Raw genomic sequence first — 22,177 nt, 5'->3', positions numbered from 1 at the left:
CAAGAACACAAATGGGGGAAAGAACAGTCTTTTCAATAAATGATGTTGGGAGAACGCATATCCACATGCGAAAGGAAATTGGATCCTTATCTCTCACCATATATGAAAATCAATTCAAAAATGGATTAAACACTTAAATGTAAGACCTGAAACTATGAGGCTACTAGAAGAAAACATGGCAGAAATGCTTCATGACCTTGGGCTGGACAAAGATTTTTTTGGATAAGACCTCAAAAGCCCAAGCAACAAAAACAAAAGTAGACAAATGGGGTTACATCAAACTAAAAGTCTTCTTCACAGCAAGGGAAACAATCAACAGAGTGAAGAGACAATCTACAGAATGGGAGAATATATTTAGAAACTATAAATCTGAGAAAAGATTAGCATCTAAAATACACAAGAAACTCAGACAACTCAATAGCAAGAAAACAAATAACTAGATTTTAAAAATGGCAAAAAAATTAAATAGACATTTCTCATAAGAAGATACACAAATGGCCAATAGGTATAAAAAATTTCCAGCATCACTGATCATCAGGAAATTTCAAACCAAATCCACAATAAGAGATGACTACACAGCTGTTGAAATTACCAAAACCACAACAGGTAAAAGATGCTTGCAGGAATGTAGAGAAAAGGAAACCCTTCCATACTCTTGGTGAAAAGGTAAATTAGTGCAACTACTATGAAAAACAGGATAGATGTTCCTCAAAAATAGAACTACCATATGATCCAGTAATCCCACTACTGGGTTTATCTCCAATTAAAATGAAATCAGCATGTCAAAGAGACATTTGCACTCTCCCATTTATTGCAGCACTATTCACAATAGCCAAAATGTAGAATAGACAGATGAATAAAGAAAGTGTTATATGCACACACGCACGTGCATGTGTGCACACACACACACACACATATATAAAATATATATAATGGAATACCATTCAGCCATAAAAAAATATGAAATTCTGTCATTTGCAATAACATGGATGAACCTGAAAGACATTATATTAAGTGAAATAAGCCAGGCACAAAAAAAAAATACCACATGATCACATTTATATGTGGAATCTAAAAAAAAGTTGATCTTGTAGAAATTGAGAATAGAGTGGTGGTTACCAGAGGCTGAAGATAGGGGAGGGGAAAGATTGGTCGGTGAGTACAATGTTACAGTTAGATATGAGGAATATGTCCTGGTGTCCTATGAGGCAGTAAAATTACTATAGTTAACAATAATGTACTGTATGTTACAAAATAGCTGGAAGAGGATTTTTGAACATTCACACCACAAAAAAAGTTTTACTATTTAAGGTGATAGATACACCGGTTACCATGATTCAATCATCCCATGTTGTGGGTGTATATAAAATCATCACCCCATAAATATGTACAATTATTATATGTCAATCAAAAATAAAAATGAAACTTCAAAAATATTAATGGTAATTATTCATATTTAACTGTTTGCCTACAGTTAGCCCTAAACCTATCCCAAGTTGATGGGACTATAAATTGTACAATTTTCATAAGAATAACAACCATTTTTACAAAAATCTTTAGAAGAGTCATAGCACTCAAAAGCTATGACATTGCCCAACAACTACCAGAGAAGATTCCTTCCAAAGGAACTATCAAGAGTGAAACGTATTGCAGCACATTTGCTTGTGATGTTTTCACTTTCCATAATGCTCTTCCCTTTCCTTTTTGCTCAGATCACTTCCTCCCTTTCTTACAAGTCTCATTGGAAATAACTTTGGCTTACTTCAGCACTTTAGTGGCCTTCCCATGGACCTTCATCCCTTGCCACAGAGAATCTGAGGAGTAGGAGAGGGAGAATTCAAAGGCCGCCATTAAGAGAGGTGGTCAAGTTTGTGCTGTAGGATTCTGAGAAAGAATAAGCTGCAGAGAGAGGTTGCTCTTATTGTCATAGTTGTTGGATTGTTTTTTTCCCTGAAAGAGGAAGAGGTTAATAGGTCAGTTGGAAAGGAGAAGAAAGGAAAGTGATATTAACTAGAAAATGCAAAGAGCCACAAAAACAAAAGAGCAAAGTAAATGATATTTGTTCTGGGAAACTAAAGGATCCAGGTTTTCTTTAGATTGGTTTCTGACAACTTGGGGAGAAACACTAAAACTAAAAAACAAACAAACAAACAAAACCAAGATTCTATGTTTTCCATGTCTTATATAGATGCAATGATGATAATACAACGAACTTTTATTGAGTATTATATGCCAAGCATTATGCTGAGTGTTCTACAAATATTATTACCTCATTTAATCCTATGATAACAACTGTATAAGGAAGTACCATTATTATACCCATTTTATAGGTTAGAAAACTGATGCCCATAGAGGGTAAGTAACTTGCCCAAGGCTTCACGGCTAATAAGCAGCAGATTGACTTCTGTGATTGTGGTCTTAATCACTATGCTGTAATGCCTGTCTACATTGAGATTTGCTTAGAAGGCATAATTTATACATATAATTCACAAATTTTACTAAACATATATTTCCCATTTAATTATTTTCTGTAGCTGTGGTCTATGCATATTTGCAAAGAGAAAAGAAGAAAATAATATTGCTGCCTAATACAGTATTCCTGGTTCTAAGTGGCCTGGATGGAACTATTTCCAGCAATGGGAATGGGAACACTAATAAGCAAAATCCCTGCTTTCTTTGTTGGATTTTATTTTATCTATTTATTTATTTATTTAGTTAGTTAGCTAGTTAGTTAGTTAGTTTTCAGACGGAGTCTCACTTTGTCACCCAGGCTGGAGTCCAGTGGTGCAATATGGGCTCACTGTAATCTCTGCCTCCCAGGTTCAAGCGATTCTCGTGCCTCAGCCTCCCAATTAGCTGGGACTACAGGCACCTGCCACCATGCCCTTTAGTAGAGACAGGGTTTCACCATATTGAGCAGGCTGGTCTCAAACTCCCGACCTTACGTGACCCACTTGCCTTGGCCTCCCAAACTGCTGGAATTACAGGAGTGAGCCACCACGCCTGGCCTCTTTCTGAGATCTTTTTATATGCACAATTTGCCTTCTGTACTAGACAGCTTGCTCTTTGTGGATAGCATTTAAAAACACACAGTCCTGGTTGAAATCAATTTGTAGTTTGTGTGAAATTGGACAAGTTATTTAATCTCTCTACACCTTAGGTTTCTTATGTGTAAATGGGGATAATTATCATTGAACTACTATGAAAATTAAATTTCTATCTCCATAGCACTTCATTGTGCATTTTCACAGAAAACCTCCAATAAATATTATGCTTGTGGTGGTTGTTGCTGATAGTGAACTATTGATGGTTAGTTGAATATTCTTTGGTGAGAACACAGGCCTCCTGATGAGTTCTTTCTTAGCCCACAATAATCTTGGACTTAGCCGGTATTAAAAAGTAGGAAAGCAAGGGCAAAAGAAATTGAGCATTTGATTTTAGCCATAATTGAGATTTGGAATAAAAATATTATTTTCATAATCTACTGTCAAATTTTATACAAATGAGGCACACCAGTTCTTCTATAAATAGGGCACTTTCATCTAATTGTTTATTTTTGCTACTACCACACCCATATATTAGATAGGACATAGCTTTTCATTTCTGTCATTTACACAGTGAGGAGCTAATGAAATATTTAGAATATTTATTCCTACATTATTTAAATTCAATCAGCTTTGCAGGTAGACTGTAATCATCCAAAGAAAAAACATTTTATAAGCCAAGGCTTATGTATGCCATTGCCATGCATTCACAGCTAGACAACTGCAGCTGTTTTCACTTGACCCTGATAAAGGAGCATGCATCTTTTTTGCAGCCAAAGAGCATACGTCTTTTTTTGGCAGTTAAAATGCAATACACAAATTCACACACAGAAAATATAGCACACATCTTTTTTCTATAAAATTTGATGTAAAATTAATTTATAATATGTATGAAAGTATGACTAAGATAATAAAGTAGAAGCAGAGAACAGCTGTGGGGTAGATCATGAAGAAATCCTATCTAATCAAATCTTCAAGTTATCATAAAGTCAGATTTTTATTTGTAATTTTAGCATCTACCATAAACAACTTGTATTATACATTGCAGAAGATAGAAGAGTAAATAAAATAAGTACTCCCTCTCAGAGAATCTTATAATACATCATTAATTAGCATAATAAAGTAACAAATCAAGGAGCAATGGAGACTAGGGCCTTCACATAGTCTAGATAACTTTATTCCATGATCATGATTATGATCATCATCCTAGCTAACATAAACTTCTAAGGCGGCCAAAACAAAATACCATATACTGAATAGCTTAAACAATGAGAATTTATTTCTCACAGTTCTGGAGGCCAGGAAGTCCAAGATCAAGGTGCCAGCAAGGTAGGTTTTATTCTAAGTCCTCTTCCCTTGGCTTGTAGGTCACAGTCATCTCCCCACGTGTTCACATAACCTCTTTGCATACACACAGACATAGAGAAGGAACAAAATTTTCTGGTGTCTCCTCTTATAAGGGAACTAATCCCATCATGAGGGCTCTACCCCTGTGACCTTGTCTAACCCTAATTACCTCCCAAAGGCCCCATCTCCAAATGCTGTAACTTTGGGGTTATGGCATCAACCTATTATTTGTGGGGAACGCAAACATTCAGTCCATAACACAAACTGTGTATCACTTACTTTGCATGTCTTCTCTCATTTACCCTTCACAATGATTCAATAGGGTAGATGCTATTATAATTTTTATTTCTCTTTCAGAGATAAAGAAATAGGTTCAGGAGTTGGAGTTCCTTGTATAGAGTTCACACACCAGTAAATAATCATTCTAATATTCTCGCAAAGGGTCTTTTGGTTGGCCGGTTGGTTGGTTGCTCGGGTGGATGACTGTTTTTCTTCAGCAAGTAATTTAAGTGTTAGAACTATGTATATTTTGAATGATACTTCAACTATCCCTTTCTCAACAAGAATGACTGTCTGGAGGGGCCCTATTTTTCTTCATATATAAAATGAAAGAAATGAAAAATCATATATAAGCTTTGCTCCTCTTTTCAAATGTTTTGATTTTTTTAATTTAATGGATATTAAATTGCAATAACATATTGAGCATCATATGGACCAAAAGCACAAATTTACTCTGAATTTATTATTATTATTATCCAATGAGTATCAGAATCTTCTGAAATGTTCCAAAAATCAAAATGAAGATAATAATGCTGCCTACGCCCAATCCCTAATGTAAATTTGCTGTACAAAGGAAAATTTTTAATATTACATTTATTAGAAATCAAAATACTGAGTTAAAGAACATCGTCAGGCTAATCAGAGTTTGGGGTTGGGTAGGTTTTTTTTGTTGTTGTTATAGTTCTTTGTGTTTATATAAAAGTGTCCCCAGGAAGAATAGAAAGAAAATGATAGAGAAATAGAAAACATTAAGAGAAACCAATAATTTAAAGCACATCTTGCCACAACTCTTGTAACTAATCAAAGCAGGAAAAGCTCCCTGTTCTTCTCTCTTGCTGCTTTGTGGGAGTATTAATGTTCTATCTGGTTTCTATGCAATTTTGCCATGCCTACTTACATACTTGAGCACATATCCATTCTTTAATTGACAGAGGAATATTTAAGCATTGAAAAAAAAGTAAGAAAACCCAGACCTGGAGCGACATGCTCATCCCTGGGAGAAACGGGATGTATTTTGTGAGAACTGATGTTTCAATTGCAGCATTGTTCAGACTTCAGTCAGTCTCATTCCAACAGGAGGCAGAAAATCAATGATTGGATGTTGTAAGTTTCCACTTCAGAGCACAAGTTGTGTTTTTATTACTAGTGTACCAAAAGTCTTAATTTTTAAATGCTGACAAGTTGTCTGCATCAATAGAACTATGAGTCAACTTAATTTATAAATGTATATAACAGATAGGCTCCAATGTCTAATGCTGCTTTCCACACAGTTTGTTAAATATCAAAGCATCTAGAAAGCATTGATCTTGTGGGATCTCCTCTGGCATTGTGATCTCTTCCTTGCTTATATGTAACACTTAAACAGTTTAGTGTTTGCTAATTGTTCCTGAAATATCAACAGCATTTATTGATATTTCTTGTATCACTGAGATGAAAGAAAGCAAACAGTCAATGACACCCTGTTTGCAAATAGCCTGGTCATAGTCTTCCTCTAGAAGGAACTATTGGTTCTTTTCTAAAAGGCCTCATGATGATTCATCATTTAGATTTCCTATGTTGAACTTTATTCTTGCTAGGTTTTCTCCGAAAAATGTCACAAGAAACTAGGAAGCAGAACGTGTGAAAGGGAAGCTCAGAGAATTCTGTCATCATGAATACAGACTACGCTGCCATGGGATGATTTTCTAAATCAGATGGGTTTCTGAAGCTGGCAGAATGTTACCTAATCTTTAGTGAAACCACCTAAAGAGCTATGGTTTGAGATGTTCCCTATTTTCAAGAACTTTGATATTCTTGTCATCTTATATCCAAAAGAAGTATAAAAGGAAATATAATGAATTGGTTCTTCAAAGAGACATTTTTAGATTTTATAGAATAGGTAAAATAAAAAAGCATTTAAGGAGAAGTCCTGATTATATAACACTAAGTTGCTTTGCCAGCTATCTCCCTGAAATGCATTTTTCTAACACATTTGTTCCAAAACACTTTCCACACAATAAGTATTCATTTCAACCAATGTGGCGATGACTCTGTGGTTTATATATGATGTAAGCATTCCAGAGTCCTTTCCAAAGTACTAATTTGACTCATAAAAACATTTTATTTTAAGTAGTTTTCAAAGAATAAAGGTTTGATTCTTGATTTTTGCTTCTAACAACTAGCATGTTTAAAATGTGTTCAAAACGCAATAATCAAATATTTTAACTTCTAAGGTTTTTTCTTCTTGCAAATTTCTTACTTAATTCAGACCACAAATGATAACATAATAAAGAAGTGTGTTAAAATATTGACCAAGGCAAAAGAGCCATCTTTTGTGAGAAGAGGATAAAGAATTAAGCAATACTTTTTAAAGCTAATAAATAGTGCTTTTTATCTCTCAATTTTAAAAAGTATCCAGTTAAATGGCTTTGTTATTTAAATTAAGAAAAATGATTGCACATAAAAAGGGAAAAATGTCTTTAGTAGACAAAATGTTGGCTCATTTTGTTCACCAAATTATTCCTTTCATGGCAATGAACAAAGGGAAATTTGGATTATTGAAGTGAGTGTTTTAAACAAACACACAGTGGAAAATGGGAGGATAAGAAATTTCTGACTCTCAATATTTGCTAACTTAAAATTTTTGTCAACAATACTGACAAAGTTACCATCAACCACGTATAATTTCTGCAAAATCATTCACCATCAAAATGCAATGCTTCTCCTAAGGCTAGTATTAACTTCTAGAATGCAGTTTGATTCAGAATATAATAATGCAAGAAAATAAATGATGAAGAAAGATACACACACACACACACAAACATGCACACACACACACTCACACACACACATACTCCTAAGGAGTGCAGTTCCTTGAAACACGATTCCTGACAGTCAATACATTTCACATTATCCAATATCTCATAAATCTTCATTCAACTAATTCCTTCAATACTGAGAAGTAAAAAATACATAGTAAAAAATGGTTTGCACATTGTTGCAAATCATACAAACATTTGCAAAAAAAAATCTGTAGGTCAGGAACTGCTATTAATGTCAAGATAATCACTACTAATAAGGTGATTATTCAGTGCCATTACAATGAGAACTGCTGTAATTTGGATTTTATGCTTACCATTTCTCAAAACTATCAAAAGGTTTTCTGTTATGTATTACTTTAAAGGCAGAAAAGATCTTTTCTTTTTCTTCTAAAAAAGAGTCATAAAGAATTATGTGAAAAAAATTTTTAAAGGAATAAATTAGAATTTATTTTAAAACTTGGAATCTGTAACAATGATACCTAACAGTAGTAATTCAGACACTATGCTCTGAGTTCTGATTCATGTAATAATTTATTCTAATATATAATAGTTTTTCCTAAATTAACCTACCCTAAGACCTTTTTTCAAAGCACTTGAGTGAAAAAATATATATTCCCTGGAATGTTATGCTTCTTGGTGGCTCTCATAACTACTACTCTTTTTTCAAGGGCAACACGGGGGAAAAATTGCATCTGCAAATTTAGTGTGGCAGATGAGACACTTTTGTGCCCAGGAAATGCCTCACTAAGATTATGCTAGTTTGGGGAATGGCCAAGTTTCTGATGGGGTGATGAGCATGGTGTACTTCCCCTAGGTGGGTACTCTGGTGATGTGACATTTCGCCATCAGCCCCACTTCAGAGCATGACCCAGAATGGAGAAAACTAGGGCTGTCCAGGCTTACAGCAAGCAGCATTCCTGTCTTTCAGCAGCAAGCTTTCTTCCTTCACTCTAAGGCTTTTTTCTATTGCCCTTTTAAAGGGCGACACAGGAGGCAAAATGTTGCCATCATTGTTAGCTGGTAGCTATGAGAAAAGTTTTTTTTTTTAGATTTTTTTTCTTTGAGAAAGGGTTTTCTTTTTTTTTGCTCTTTTGATTGGAGTTATTTAGGTCATGTCTAAATTGGATAATGGAAGCCAACATTTTGGTGATAACACTGTGGATATATATATATATATGTGGATATATATATGTGTGTGTGTATATATATGTGTGTGTGTGTGTGTATATATATATATACACACATATAATTTTTAAAAAAATTTTTTACACAACCATCCTTAGAAAAAGAGTTTAGTGAAAGCAAAAATTTTATCTCTACCTTCTTAGGGTTTTCAGCTGGGCCTGAGAATTAATTGACATAAGATAGATAACAGGAGAAAAGTATACATATTTACTGAGTATAAATTTTAGTTTTACATGACATGGAAGCCATCATGTGGAAATAAAGACCCAAAGAAGGAGTTAGAGTTGAATGCTTCTATACTGAATTGGACACTGAGTAGTAAATTATGAAAATGTGACAAGATGGAGGACTTGGGCTAGGGTAGTTAATGGTGAAAAGGGAACTAGGAATATAAGGGTTAGTTTAACAAGGTTTGTTTGTACAGATTTTTCTCAACTCTGAGTCCCCATCTCTGCTGATGAGAATGTTATTTTCTTTCTAGAATGAGGAGTATATCTTCTATATGGGAGTTCTGTCTCCTGCTTTTAGGGGAAAAAAAAAAGAGGAGGTCAGAGTGACCTTCTTGTACTTGCTGTTTTTTAGGTGCCTTTAGCTCAAAATAATCCTCATGCCAAAGTGGCTTATTTTGGAGTGGCATATTATTACACACTTAAAAAAATCAATTTCATTTTATTTCCCTATATTTCAAAATCAAACAGATACTAGATGCACATATATATGAATACTGGTAAAATTATAAATGGAAGTAATATATTCAACTTAGACTATCACTTTAAATTGGCCTTTGGTTTAAGAAATAATTCAGATACATATAATTCATTTGGTTTTTTAGCCATGTCCTTTTAAATTTGAAGTACTTTATGCTTTCTTCAAAATTAATAAATCCTATGAAAAAAGACAGAAGACTTTAAAGTCTCAGATAAATTTTAACTTAGAAATTTATGCATATGTGTCCAATTTCTTACATGATGAAATGAAATAAATGTGGAAGTTATAATTATTAATGGCACATGTATGGCATAGCATAGAATTATTACAGTAAGAAATAATTTGCTATCTAAACTCTAAAACACATGCAGTCAGAGTTGAAATTTGCAATCCAGACATCACAAATAGTCTACAATTATCATTTTTAGCATCCTTGTATTTTTAGCTTTGGGTGAACTATAAACACATTTCATCTTCGTGTTGCACTGCATGACAGTGGGCACATAAAGACATGATAACTTGCTGAACTCCTTTCTCAGAGAATATACTCCTATTCATGGCCCATTTTTCTAGGTACCATCCCATCTCATTATTCCTGGGCATCTCATAGAGCCTTATTTCTGTCACTTACTCCACCACCCAGATCTCAGCTTTTATTCCAGTGTTGGACTCTGACTGAAGGGCATCCAGTCTATTGGCTGAGTGACACCAATCAGATTATCTCACAAGAATTTAAATGAGAGACAGAAATTGTGATTTGTTTGCAGAGCAGCCAATATCCTAAACCAAAGGAACAATTCCATCAACTTCCTTGCTGCAATCCTGGGTTCCAGCACATTTGCAGTAAGTTTCTGCTAGTTAATTTACTTTTGTCTACCATGCTTTTAGTTAGAGATTCTTTTTAAAAATGAACGTTGCATATATCAAAGCTTATATTATACAAATTGCATGCGATAGTAATCCTGAGTTTGCTACAGGGGAAAAATGGGTAACCTAAGATGATGCATCTCACTGAATATGCTATAACATGAGGGGGAAAGTTAGATACCAGCAATATTCACCAAATTTGAAAATGTGAAGATTCAGAGACTTAAATCAAGGAGAGGTAGAATCTAATTCTTATCCATAATGATAAATTAAGCTAGTAAAGAGTGGAAAAGCTGGTAAGGATGATATAAATTTCCTCAAAAACCTTCTGGGGGGAAAATACAAAAGAATACATTTTTTCACTTGTAAATATGTTGTATTGAGATTGAGTTAAAAATTTTTGGGATCCTGCTCTGAAGTGAGTACTTTTAGAGGTAAAAGTTTTAAAGAGAACAAAATTAAAGCTTAAAGAAGTGTGGTGACTTTCTCATCATCCCAAAGCTAGTAAGAATAGAACTGAGATTCATTTTCTATTTCCTGACTTCAGGTCCAATATTTCAATGTTCTATTTTTCTTACAGTGATCTAGAAAGCTGTGAGGCAGTGAAAGACTATATAATTTTTTTCCTTTTTAGTAGTAAAAACCGATTATCAGATAGCTGTCACATAGCTTTATAGAGCAGATGAAAACATTTGTTTAAATGAGCCTAATACCCTTGTTTTATACTGAGAAAAATAAGATTTACAGATGTCAATTGATTTGTCCATGTGGACACAGTTAGACAACGGTCAAGATTACAGGCCAAGTGTCAGACTTGTAGTCCACTACCTCTCGTTCATCTAATTAACATAATACTAGCTATTGATATTGACATGGACTTTTAATTCTTTTAAGACAATGTGGATATAGGTGTCATACATCTGATTGATCACTTACTCTAATGCATTAGGTATAATCATAGTAAATAAAACATATAGAAGATACACACTCCCTTCTTAATTATGTCACACATAAAAGAAATATTGACATTTGACAATAAAATGCAAATGAATTGACTGGCTCCTTTATTCTGTGCTTAACTAGACTTAAGATAGCTGCAATAGAGGAGGTTTTCATTGCTGCCATCTCAGATCCTACATCAGGAACAGTTAGGTCTGTCCTTATTCTTAGGATGCTCTCCAGATCCTAATAATTACATACACAGTCTTGTCATCTTTGTTCAGATAAAACGCCCTGTGCAAATAGGAGTCTTAAATTGCTGGCCATTATGTAGTTTTATTCTTCAGTTAAACCAGATTCTAAATTTTCATATAGGAAGAGAGAGTTGTAGAGGTGCTATAAAATCAGGTTACTGAATTATAATTATCTGGTATTCTAATTTAAAATTTTTATTTTCTGAGATATTTAAAATATAATGAAACATCAGCAGCACCTAGTTTTTTTGCCTATAAATTATTTTTTATAATAACATCTTCCCGTAATCGATTACCCATTACTTCTGCACAAAAGATATTATAGTGCTTTAGTCATTGTAATCATTTCCATGCCCCATCCATATATTTATTTGCATTGGTAAATTTATTAAGAAGTTTATTCTCAGAGCTCAGATCTATATAATTGTCAATAAAAGCTTGTGTAACCTAAAATTCATTTTATAATATTCACTCCATTTAATTTTTGGCCCTTTAACATTTTAGATTTAAAAAATATATATCCAATTCCATTCATCAGACTTTTAAATATTTTTAAATAAGTGTTAATATTTTCAAATAAATATACAGCTCAATGAATTATCACAAAGTGTAAATAGCCATGTATCCACCATCAGGATCAAGAAGTAGACCAACTCCAAAATCCCAGAATCCCCCTTTCCTCCTCGTCAAGGTGTATTGCTATCCTGATTTCCAACACCAGAGATTTATTTTTACCTCTTTTTGAGCTGTATGAATAAAATCATACAGAATATATTATTTTATGTCTGGCTTCTGCCACTCAGGATTATGTTTGTAGAGTAATGTGTTGTTTTGAGTAGCAGTAGTTTAATCTTTTTTCATTGCTCTATGATATTTATTTTCCCATTTTGCTTTGGTAGACATTTGAATTGTTTCCAGTTTTGGGCTATTAAAATTATACTGTTATGGACATCTTAATGTATTTATTTTGGTGCATGTATGTTCCATTTCTGCTTGTTGTAAACCTAGGATTTCTGGGTCATTGGTAAACATGTGTTCACCATTAGTAAATAATGCCCAAAGAGTTTTCAAAAGTGATTTCACTAAAGTACAATCCTATGAGTTTACATTATTGCCAATTGATATGGTTTGGATTTGGGTCCCCACCCAAATCTCATGTTGAATTGTGAACCCTAATGTTGGAGGAGGGAACTGGTGGGAGATGATTGGATTATGGGGACAGATTTTTCCCTCACTGTTCTCATGATAGTGAGTTCTCACGAGATCTGGTTGTTTAAAAGTGTGTAGCACCTCCTCCTTCACTCTCTTTCTTCTGGCTGGGGCCACGTAAAATGTGCCAGCTTCACCTTCTGCCATGATTGTAAGTTTCCTGAGGCCTCCCCAGCCACGCTTTCTGTACAGCCTGTGGAACCGTGAGCCAATTAAACCTCTTTTCTTCATAAATTACCCAGTTTCAGGCATTTCTTCATAACAGTGTGAAAATGGACTCATAAGCCAATGCTTAAGATTGTCAGTCTAATTTTGTTTAATTTTAATCATTCTTCAGTTGTGTTGTTTTGATTTTTCTGATTACCAATGAGGTTAAACTACCTTTTTTATCTATTTATTTGCCACTAGGATATTGTCTTATTAAGTACCTGTTCATTTCCCCGGCCTATTTTTTTTATTGGCCTGTCTTTTGTTCTCTTATTCATTTGTAAGAAGTTCATTACAGATTCTGGATACCTGTTTCCTGTCAGTTTTAAATGTTGTAAATATTGCCGCCGCTTTGTCTTTTCACTTCCTAGTGGTGTCTTTTGATTAACAGAGGGCTTAAATTTTTTGTGGTCCAATTTAACCATCTTTCCATGGTGTTGCTTTAAATAAATCTTTGCTGATCTCAAATTCAAATTCGTGAAATTTCTTCCTAAGCTTTCCTCTAAAAGATTATTGCATTAAAATTGACATTTAGATTACAAACTAATGTTTGTGTATGCTGTGATTCGCTTTGTTTCATATGAATATCCAATTAACCCAGTACCATTTACTGAAAATGGTACCATAACCCAGTACCATTTTCTTCATTGCCCTGAAGCACTACCATCATTAAAAATCAAGTGACTATGTGTGTGTTGGTCTATTTTTTAGACTTGTACCTTTGGTTTACTTGTCTAACCTTGCACCAATACCACATTGTAGGTTTATGATCTTCACATTAAATATAAATCCTCCAAATTATTATCCCTCTTCCAGGTAATCTTGGCCATTCTGGGACCTTTTCATTTCCATGTAAATTTTATAACAGTTGATCAATTTGCACAAACATACACATACACTCACAAAGCATTGAAATTAAGATTTGGAATGAATTGTATCGATTTGACCAATTTAACTCATTTGGAATCAATTTAATTGTTTTACTATAAAACAAGAAGAATTAGCTTTTTTACAATATAGTCATTGAAACTATGAGCATGGTATATCACTCCTCTTATTATTGTCCTCTTGAAGTTGGTAGTTTCCTGATCATAGACATTTCATATTTCATGATAGGTGTTTGATTTCTTATGCCACTCTGAATAATGTTGTACTCTTATTTTCTAAATATTTGTTGCTGGAAATTTAAATTCATTTAATTTTTTTAATTTTTTGAACAAGCATAAAATTTATGTATTAATTTCTAGTATTTATGTGTAGGATTTATTTGAAATATTTATCTAAACAATCCTGTCATCCTTCTACATTTGCTTTTTTCTAATCTACAAATACAAACAGTACATTCCTGTTTGGGATGTCCTCTTAAAGTACAACCTAGCTCATTTTGAAAAAAAAATCTTATTAATATTGATTCTTTGACTTGTTCCAGTGCTTCCTCAGATCATTTAAACTTATTTTTTTATTATCATAGGAGTGCAATGTATTGCAATGTAAATACTCTGGACTTTGAAATCAATAAGATAACAATTTTGACTCCAGTTCCTAAATATACTATCATTTTGCTTAAAAATGTTACTAAAACTCTGAGTATTTCTTCACATATAATTGGGCACATGGTGAGCAACCTCTAAGATAACCCCCATGATACCCACCTTCTGCTATTCATGTCTTTGTGTAATACCCTTCTCTTGAGTGTAGGCTGGAATTAGTAACTCACTTCTAACTAACAGCACATGCAGAAATGATTATTACTTTCAAGGTTATGTTAAAAACAGACTGTAGCTTCCATCTTGATGCCCTCTGTTGCTGCCCATTCACTCATTCTGAGGAAAGTAGCCACTCTCTTATGAACTGCCCTATGGAGAAATTCATGTGGCTGTGAACTGAAGGAGGCTACCAGCCACCAGCCAGTGAGGAACTGAGACCTTAGTCCAAAAGCCTATGGAGGACTGAGTCCTGCCAACAGTCACACAAACGAACTTGAAATTGAATCTCCTCCAGTCAAGCCTTCAGATAACACTGCCCTGTCTGCCATCTTGATTACAGTCTTGTTAAAGACTTTATGGCAGAGGCACCCAGGTAAGCCACCCATAGATGCCTAACACACAGAAACCAGGAAATAATATATCTTTTGTTAAGATACTAAATGTCAGGACGATTTATTCCACAGTAATAAATTACTAATAATATGCAGAGTACATCCACCACAGACTATATGACCCTCAACAAGCATTCAGCATTCAATATTTCTAGTTAGTTTATAAATGAACAATTTTTATTGATCTTGTACAATACATACAATTCAATTAAAAATGCTTCAAGTGACCAGGCATGGTGGCTCCGGCCTGTAACCCCAGCACTTTGCAAGGTCAAGGCAGGAGGATTGCTAGAATCCAAGGGTTAAAGACTAGCCTGAGCAATATAGTGAGACCCTTTATCTCTATATATATTTTTTAATGCTTCAGATAATTGGATAAGTAATATCTCTGACCTCCAGAAGTGTTGAAGTGATCCTCTTAACATCTATACTTTTAAATACTAGAGGAACTAGAAATACCTGAGATAGAAGGAATCTTATAAATTTTAAAAAAATGAACTGCTCTATCAGCTTTGGGTGACCACTCCTATCTCACTACTGGATTCATTTTGTTGTGGTATATAACAAAAGAAAATTTCCCCCAAAATTAGCAGTAAATGGACTGTTCTTTAAATTTCATTGCAAATTTTTCATATCACAAATCAACTGTAGAACACAAATCAATCATGACTTCAGTAAAAAACCTTATTAGTAGTAACTATAAAGATAGAAACTCATAGTTTCTTCAGGCTGTCATTCTTTTTATACAACTAAATGTATAGTTATTTTCCCATCAAACCACTGACTATTACATTTCAATTTAATTCTATTGATACAACATACAGTTTGCAGTTTCTTCCCATCATATCTTACCCCAAAGAACTGTGGTCTCATCATGCCTTTATATAGACTTTTTCCTTCCTTAAGCAATGTTTCTAAGATAGAATGGCTTTTTAACATTATTTATAAGTACCCACTTTTCTAAACTGTTTGAAGACATTTTACATTTCTAATTAAATTTCTAGAATAACAGTGATAAAAGATAGTATTTAATGTATGTAATTCATTCAAGAATTCTTTGGATGTTAGCAGGCATACAGTCCCTAAGAGCATAATATAAAGGTGATGAAAAAAAAACTGGGAAGGAAAAATAAATAAGCAAATGAGCCAAACTGCATACTACTACAAATATTTATTGCAATGATTAAGATGCTTATATTCTGAATCATAAAACATAGCCATTAAGCTTTATGGAAATAATCCTGCATAAAGCTCTGTATATCTTCTTACATTTTCATAATTGGTGGAAAAAATATCATCTAAAATGAAAACCAACAATAAGTTCATAAATCATTCAGTGTTTCCTTTGCCATGCTTTTGGCTAATCATTCATAGAAAGCAACAGATATGTAATGCCTGGTATGTCAAGGGTAACAAATACAAAATATATCTCTTACTTTTATGCCTTTATTTTCATACTTTTGAATTAGATGGCTCCAATGCTAGCATAAATTTTTAAAAATATATCCATCATGCTTCAGACTCTTTCTTAATTAGGGCCTGTGGGCCAGACATCAACAACATTTTTCTTTCCTAGAACATAAGAGGTCTGGATTTTGCCTGTCTTTCCTAGAACAGGGAGGCCTGTCTGCCAGCCAGTCAGAACCTGCCAGTGGACTCAGGAAGCAGGCCTATTATTTGAATGCTTAGCTTTTCATTATCCTAGCTATAAAACAAGAAACATCAAGACAAATAAGACCTTGGATTGGCTGCTAGATTTGCTACCCAGCTGCTAAAGAAACTGTCAGGATTCACTATATTTCACCATGTTAGCAAGAAACATCAGTCACATTAACAGCTATCTTTAAAAGCACAGTGAAGCATAACTTACCAGTTCTATCAATGAGCCCTTTAGCTGAAAAACCGCATCTGAGTTCATTTAAAAAAAGAACTGTCAGTAATTATATACATCTTGCAAATTTTTTTTAACAGTTCCTAAAGCAAGGAATTGCTTCAGTTGCCCTTAGTTTATTTCTGGCCATTGTAAACATCTGGATAAGCATAATGTACTCTTAGGAGCTATTGGTATTTTAAGCATCCAGTGGAATTTAAGCAGGGTTTTTTGTGTATTTTTATTGATATATAATATTTGCACATTTTTATGGTGTCTGTGGGTATTTTGTTACATGCATGTAATATAATATGTACTTTGATTATATCATCACACTTTATTTTATTTTATTTTCCTACTGCCTATTTTGTGCTGCTGTAACAGAATAAAACAGAATGCCACTTTGGGGGGCTGAGGTGGGCGGATCACGAGGTCAGGAGATCGAGACCATCCTGGCTAATACAGTGAAACCCCATCTCTACTAAAAATACAAAAAATTAGCCAGGTGTGGTGGCGGGCGCCTGTAGTCCCAGCCACTCGGGAGGCTGAGGCAGGAGAATGGCGTGAACCTGGGAGGTGGAGCTTGCAGTGAGCCAAGATTGCACCACTGCACTCCAGCCTGGGTGACACAGCGAGACTCTGTCTCAAAACAAAACAAAACAAAACAAAACAAAAACCGAATGGGAGATTTATAATGAATAAAAATTTATTGGCTAACAGTTCTGGAGGCTGGAAAGTCCAATATTAAGGTGCTGGCTTCTGGTGAGGGCCTTCTTGCTGTATTATCAAATGGCATAAAGTGAAAGGGCAAAGAGAGGGCAAGAAAGGGCCAAACTAGTCTTTTCATAATGGTATTAATCTCACCCATGAGGGCAGAGCCCTATGGCCTAATCACCTATTAATATCTTAATGATCTTAATATCTTAGTAACCCCACCTGTTAATACAGTTACAATGGCAATTAAGTTTTATCATGAGTTTTGGAGGGGACAAACATTCAAACCATAATACCTACTCTGTTTTTTTTTTGTTTTGTTTTGTAAGATGCTAGGTTTGTGTTACCATAGTAGCTACTCTGGAGGTACAGACAATTCTTTCTTTATATTTATTAAATGACTTAAATTCTTGCATTGAGAAACTCTATACAAGCATGCCATGTTTTCATTTGCAAATGTTATATGTATGTTACAAATATTAGCTTATATGTTTTAAAATCTTTAGCTTGGTTAATGAGGAGAGCTTTTAAAAATCCCATTTGAATTAGTGCCTTTCATAGGGAGTGACTTTTGAGTTTACCTTAAAGAATACGTAAGATTCCTCCAGCTATGAAAGGAATATAAAGGCACTGTTGCGTGGGAAAATAACCTAACCAAAGGCCTGGGAGAGCAAAAGTGCCTTGCACAGTCAGGAAGATCTATTTTACATCTAAATATATGCAAATAGAGATAAATCAGAGATAAATCTTAAAAAGTAAGACTTTGTATGTCACGCAATGGATTTTAAACTTAATTCGTTAGAATTTGAAGAACAGTAGATTTTTTAAACAAGGTAGCAGCATGTTTCAGAAAAATCACTGTCTCCTGATAGAAAAGAGAGATAAAAAGATAATGGCAATAGAAAAGGCCATTTAAATTGTTATTCAAACAACAGTGGTAATGGTATTTTGGCCCAAAACATTTCTGAATTTATTTCATCTAATTCTCTGAAAATCTCTCCTCCTAACCAGCATTTTCCTTTTCTTTTAAGCTTGTTTTTATTCTGACTTTCCATGTAGCTCATTATTTTCAAATTTAAAATAATCAGGACCACAAATAGACTTTTCATCTCCATGAACTTTTTTATATACCTGCCTATGCTAAGTTTATATAATCTGCAAATACTAATATAAATCATTAAGCTTTAGTTTAGTACCTATTGACAGCTGATTAAACTTTTCTTTTCCTGAATGATAAAGTAATATTCTATTTATACCCAATTCCTGATGCTATACACTTGTATTTAGAAGAAATATGGTTATATTATTTGAATTTAGCCAAAGTAGAGTTTATTTCTTGGACACAGTATAGTTTATCTAATTTGCAAAAGGAATCCTAGGGAAAGATTAGACTCTAACTAAAGCCTATTAAGAAGTCAAACCTCGACAGCTGGCACATCTGTTCCTGTCTTCCCTTCAACTTCTACAGTCTTCCTTCTTTTAAAAAACTGTTTTCTTTATTTTATTGATATAGAAGAGATGTAAATATTTTCAGGGTGCATGTAATAATTTTGTATATTTATTTAATTTGTGAAGATTAGATCAGTGTAATTGATCACCTTAAGTCACCTTAAATACTTGTATTTTCTTGATGCTAGAAACATTTATTCTCTTCTAGCTATTTTGAAATATACAGTAGATTATTGTAGACCACAGTCACCCTACTAATCTATCAAAAGCTAGATTTATGTCTTCTATCAAACTATATATTTGTATTTATTAGTCAACCTCTCCTCATCCCCTTCTCCCCTCCCCTTTCTGACTTCTGGTAATTACCAATTTACTCTCTATCTTCATGAGATCTACTTTTTTAGCTCCCACATATAAATGAAAACATGCAATATATTTGTCTTTCTGTGCTTCACTTACTTAACATAATGATCTCCAGTTTCATTCATGTTGCTGCAAATGACAGGATTTCTTTTCTTTTTAATAGCTGAGTAATGTTCCATTGTGTATATATGCCACATTTTTTATTCACCCATTGATGACACTTAAAGATTGATTTCATATTTTGGATATTGTAAATAGTGCTTCAATAAATGTGGGAGTGTAGATATCTCTTCAATATATTGATAACCTATCTTTTGGATGTATACCCAGAAGTGAAATTGCTGAATCAAATGGTAGTTCTATTTTTTGTTTTTCTGAGGAAACTACAGTGTTTTTCATAGTGGCTGTACTAATTTACATTCCCAAAAACAGTGTACATGTGTTCCTTTTTCTCTGCATCCTAGCCAGCATTCATTATTCCCTTTTTGATAAAAGGCATTTTAACTGTGGTGAGATGATCTTATTTTTGGTTTTCAGTTGCATTTCTCTGATGATCAGAGATGTTGAGCACTTTTTCATATACCTGTTGGCCATTTGTATGGCTTCTCTTGAGAAATGTCTATTCAGAACTTTTGCCTATTGTTTAATTGGATTACTTGGGTTTTTTTCCACTATTGAGTTGTTTGAGCTCCTTATATATTTTGGTTATTAATCTTTTTTCAGATGGGTAGTTTGCAAATATTTTCTTGCATTCCGTGGGTTTTTTTTTACTGTGTTGATGTGTGTGTGTGATAAGATTTTTAGTTTGATGTCATCCCATCTGCCCATTTTTTGCTTTGGTTGCCTGTGCTTTTGAGGTCTTACACAAAAAACTTTGCCTAGTACAATATCCTGGAGCATTTCCATGATTTATTCTAGTAGTTTCATAGTTTGATAGGTCTTAGATTTAAGTCTTCAATGCATATTGATTTGATTTTTGTATATGGTGAGACATAGGGTCTAGTTTCATTCTTCTGCATATGATTATCCAGTTTTCGAGCATCATTTATTAAAGAGAATGTCCTTTCCCTATTGTATGTTCTTGGCATCTTTGTAAAAAATGAGTAGGCTGTAAATACATAAATGCATATCTGGGTTCTCCATTATGTTCCATTGGTCTACGTTTCTGTTTTTATGACTGTAAACCATGTTGTTTTGGTTACTATAGCTTTGTAGTATATTTTTAAGTCAGGTAGTGTGATGCCTCTAGCTTTGTCATTTATTGCTAAGGAATGCTTTGGCTACTTAGCATCTTTTGTGATTCCATAAAAATGTAAGACTGTTTTTCTATTTCTGTGAAAAATGCCAGTGGTATTTTTTTTTTTGCACTGAATCTGCAAATTGCTTTGAATTATATTGCCAAGTTAACAATATTAATTCTTCCAATCCATGAGCATGGAGTATCTTTCCTTTTTTTTGTATCCTCTTCAACTTAACTCAGTATTTTATCTATTTCTTGTGTAGGTCTTTCACTTCTTTGGTTAAATTGATTCCTAAGTATTTTATATACTTTGTAGCCATTGCAAATGGAATTATTTATTGGTTTTCACTGTTTCTTGGTGGAATCTTTAGGCTTTTTAAAGTACAATATTATGTTATCTATGAACAAGGCTAATTGGACATTTTTTTTCCATTTTGGATGCCCTTCATTTTATTTGCCTGATTGCTCTGGTCAGAATTTTCAGTATTATGGTGAATAAAGGTGATGAAAGTGGGTACACTTGTCTTGTTATAGATCTTAGAGGAAAGGCTTTCAATTGTTCCCCATTCAGTCTGATGTTAGCTGTGAATTTGCCATGTTTGGCCTTTATTAATTTAAGGTATGTTTCCTTTTGATTGTATGGGGTTTTTTCCTAAAGGAATGTCCAATTTTACAAAATGCTTTTGCAGCATCTATTGAAATCATTATATGATTCTTTGTTCTTTTTTTTTTTTTTTTCCTGAGACGGAGTCTCACTCTGTCACCCAGTCTGGAGTGCAGTGGCGCAATCTTGGCTCACTGCAACCTCCACCTCCCGAGTTTAAACAATTCTCCTGCCTCAGCCTCCTGAGTAGCTGGGACTATGGGCACCCGCTGCCATGCCCAGCTAATTTTTGTATTTTTAGTAGAGACGGGGTTTCAACTTATTGGGCAGGCTGATCTCGAACTCCTGACCTTGTGATCTGCCCACCTCAGCCTCGCAAAGTATTGGGATTACAGGCTGAGCCACTGCGCCCAGCCCAATTATCTGTTCTTGATTCTGCTTCTGTGATGTATCGTGTTTCTTGATTTTTGTGTGTTGAACTATCCTTGCAACTCTGGAATTAATCTGACTTGATGATGGTAAAACAGCTTTTTAATGTGTTGTGGAATTTGTTTTGCTTTGTTAAGAATTTTTGCATCTATGTTCTTCAGTGATACTAGCCTGTAGTTTTCTTTTGTTGTTGTGTCCTTGTCTCGCTTTAGTATTAGGGTAATGATGGCTTCATAGCATAAGTTTGGAAGTATCCCTCTTCTTAAGTTTTCTTGAAGAATTTGAGTAGAATTTGTATTAGTTCTTCTTTAAATAGTTGGTAGAATTTATGAGTAAAGCCATCAGGTCCCAGGCTTTTCTTTCATGGGAGGCTTTTTTTTTTAAATGGCTTTAATCTCATTACTCACTGTTTGTTTGTTGAAGTTTTCTATTTCATGATTCAATCTTGGTAGGTTGTATATGTCCAGATATTTATCCATTTCTTCTGAGTCTTCATATTTGTTGGTATAAATTCATTCATAATAGTCTCTAAAAATTCTTTATATTTCTAGGTCTACATTGTTCTGTCTT

This window comes from Nomascus leucogenys, chromosome 18 (genome assembly GCF_006542625.1).
Source record: "Nomascus leucogenys isolate Asia chromosome 18, Asia_NLE_v1, whole genome shotgun sequence".
NCBI classification, from domain to species: domain Eukaryota; kingdom Metazoa; phylum Chordata; class Mammalia; order Primates; family Hylobatidae; genus Nomascus; species Nomascus leucogenys.
Note: the sequence above shows the minus strand (reverse complement) of the source record.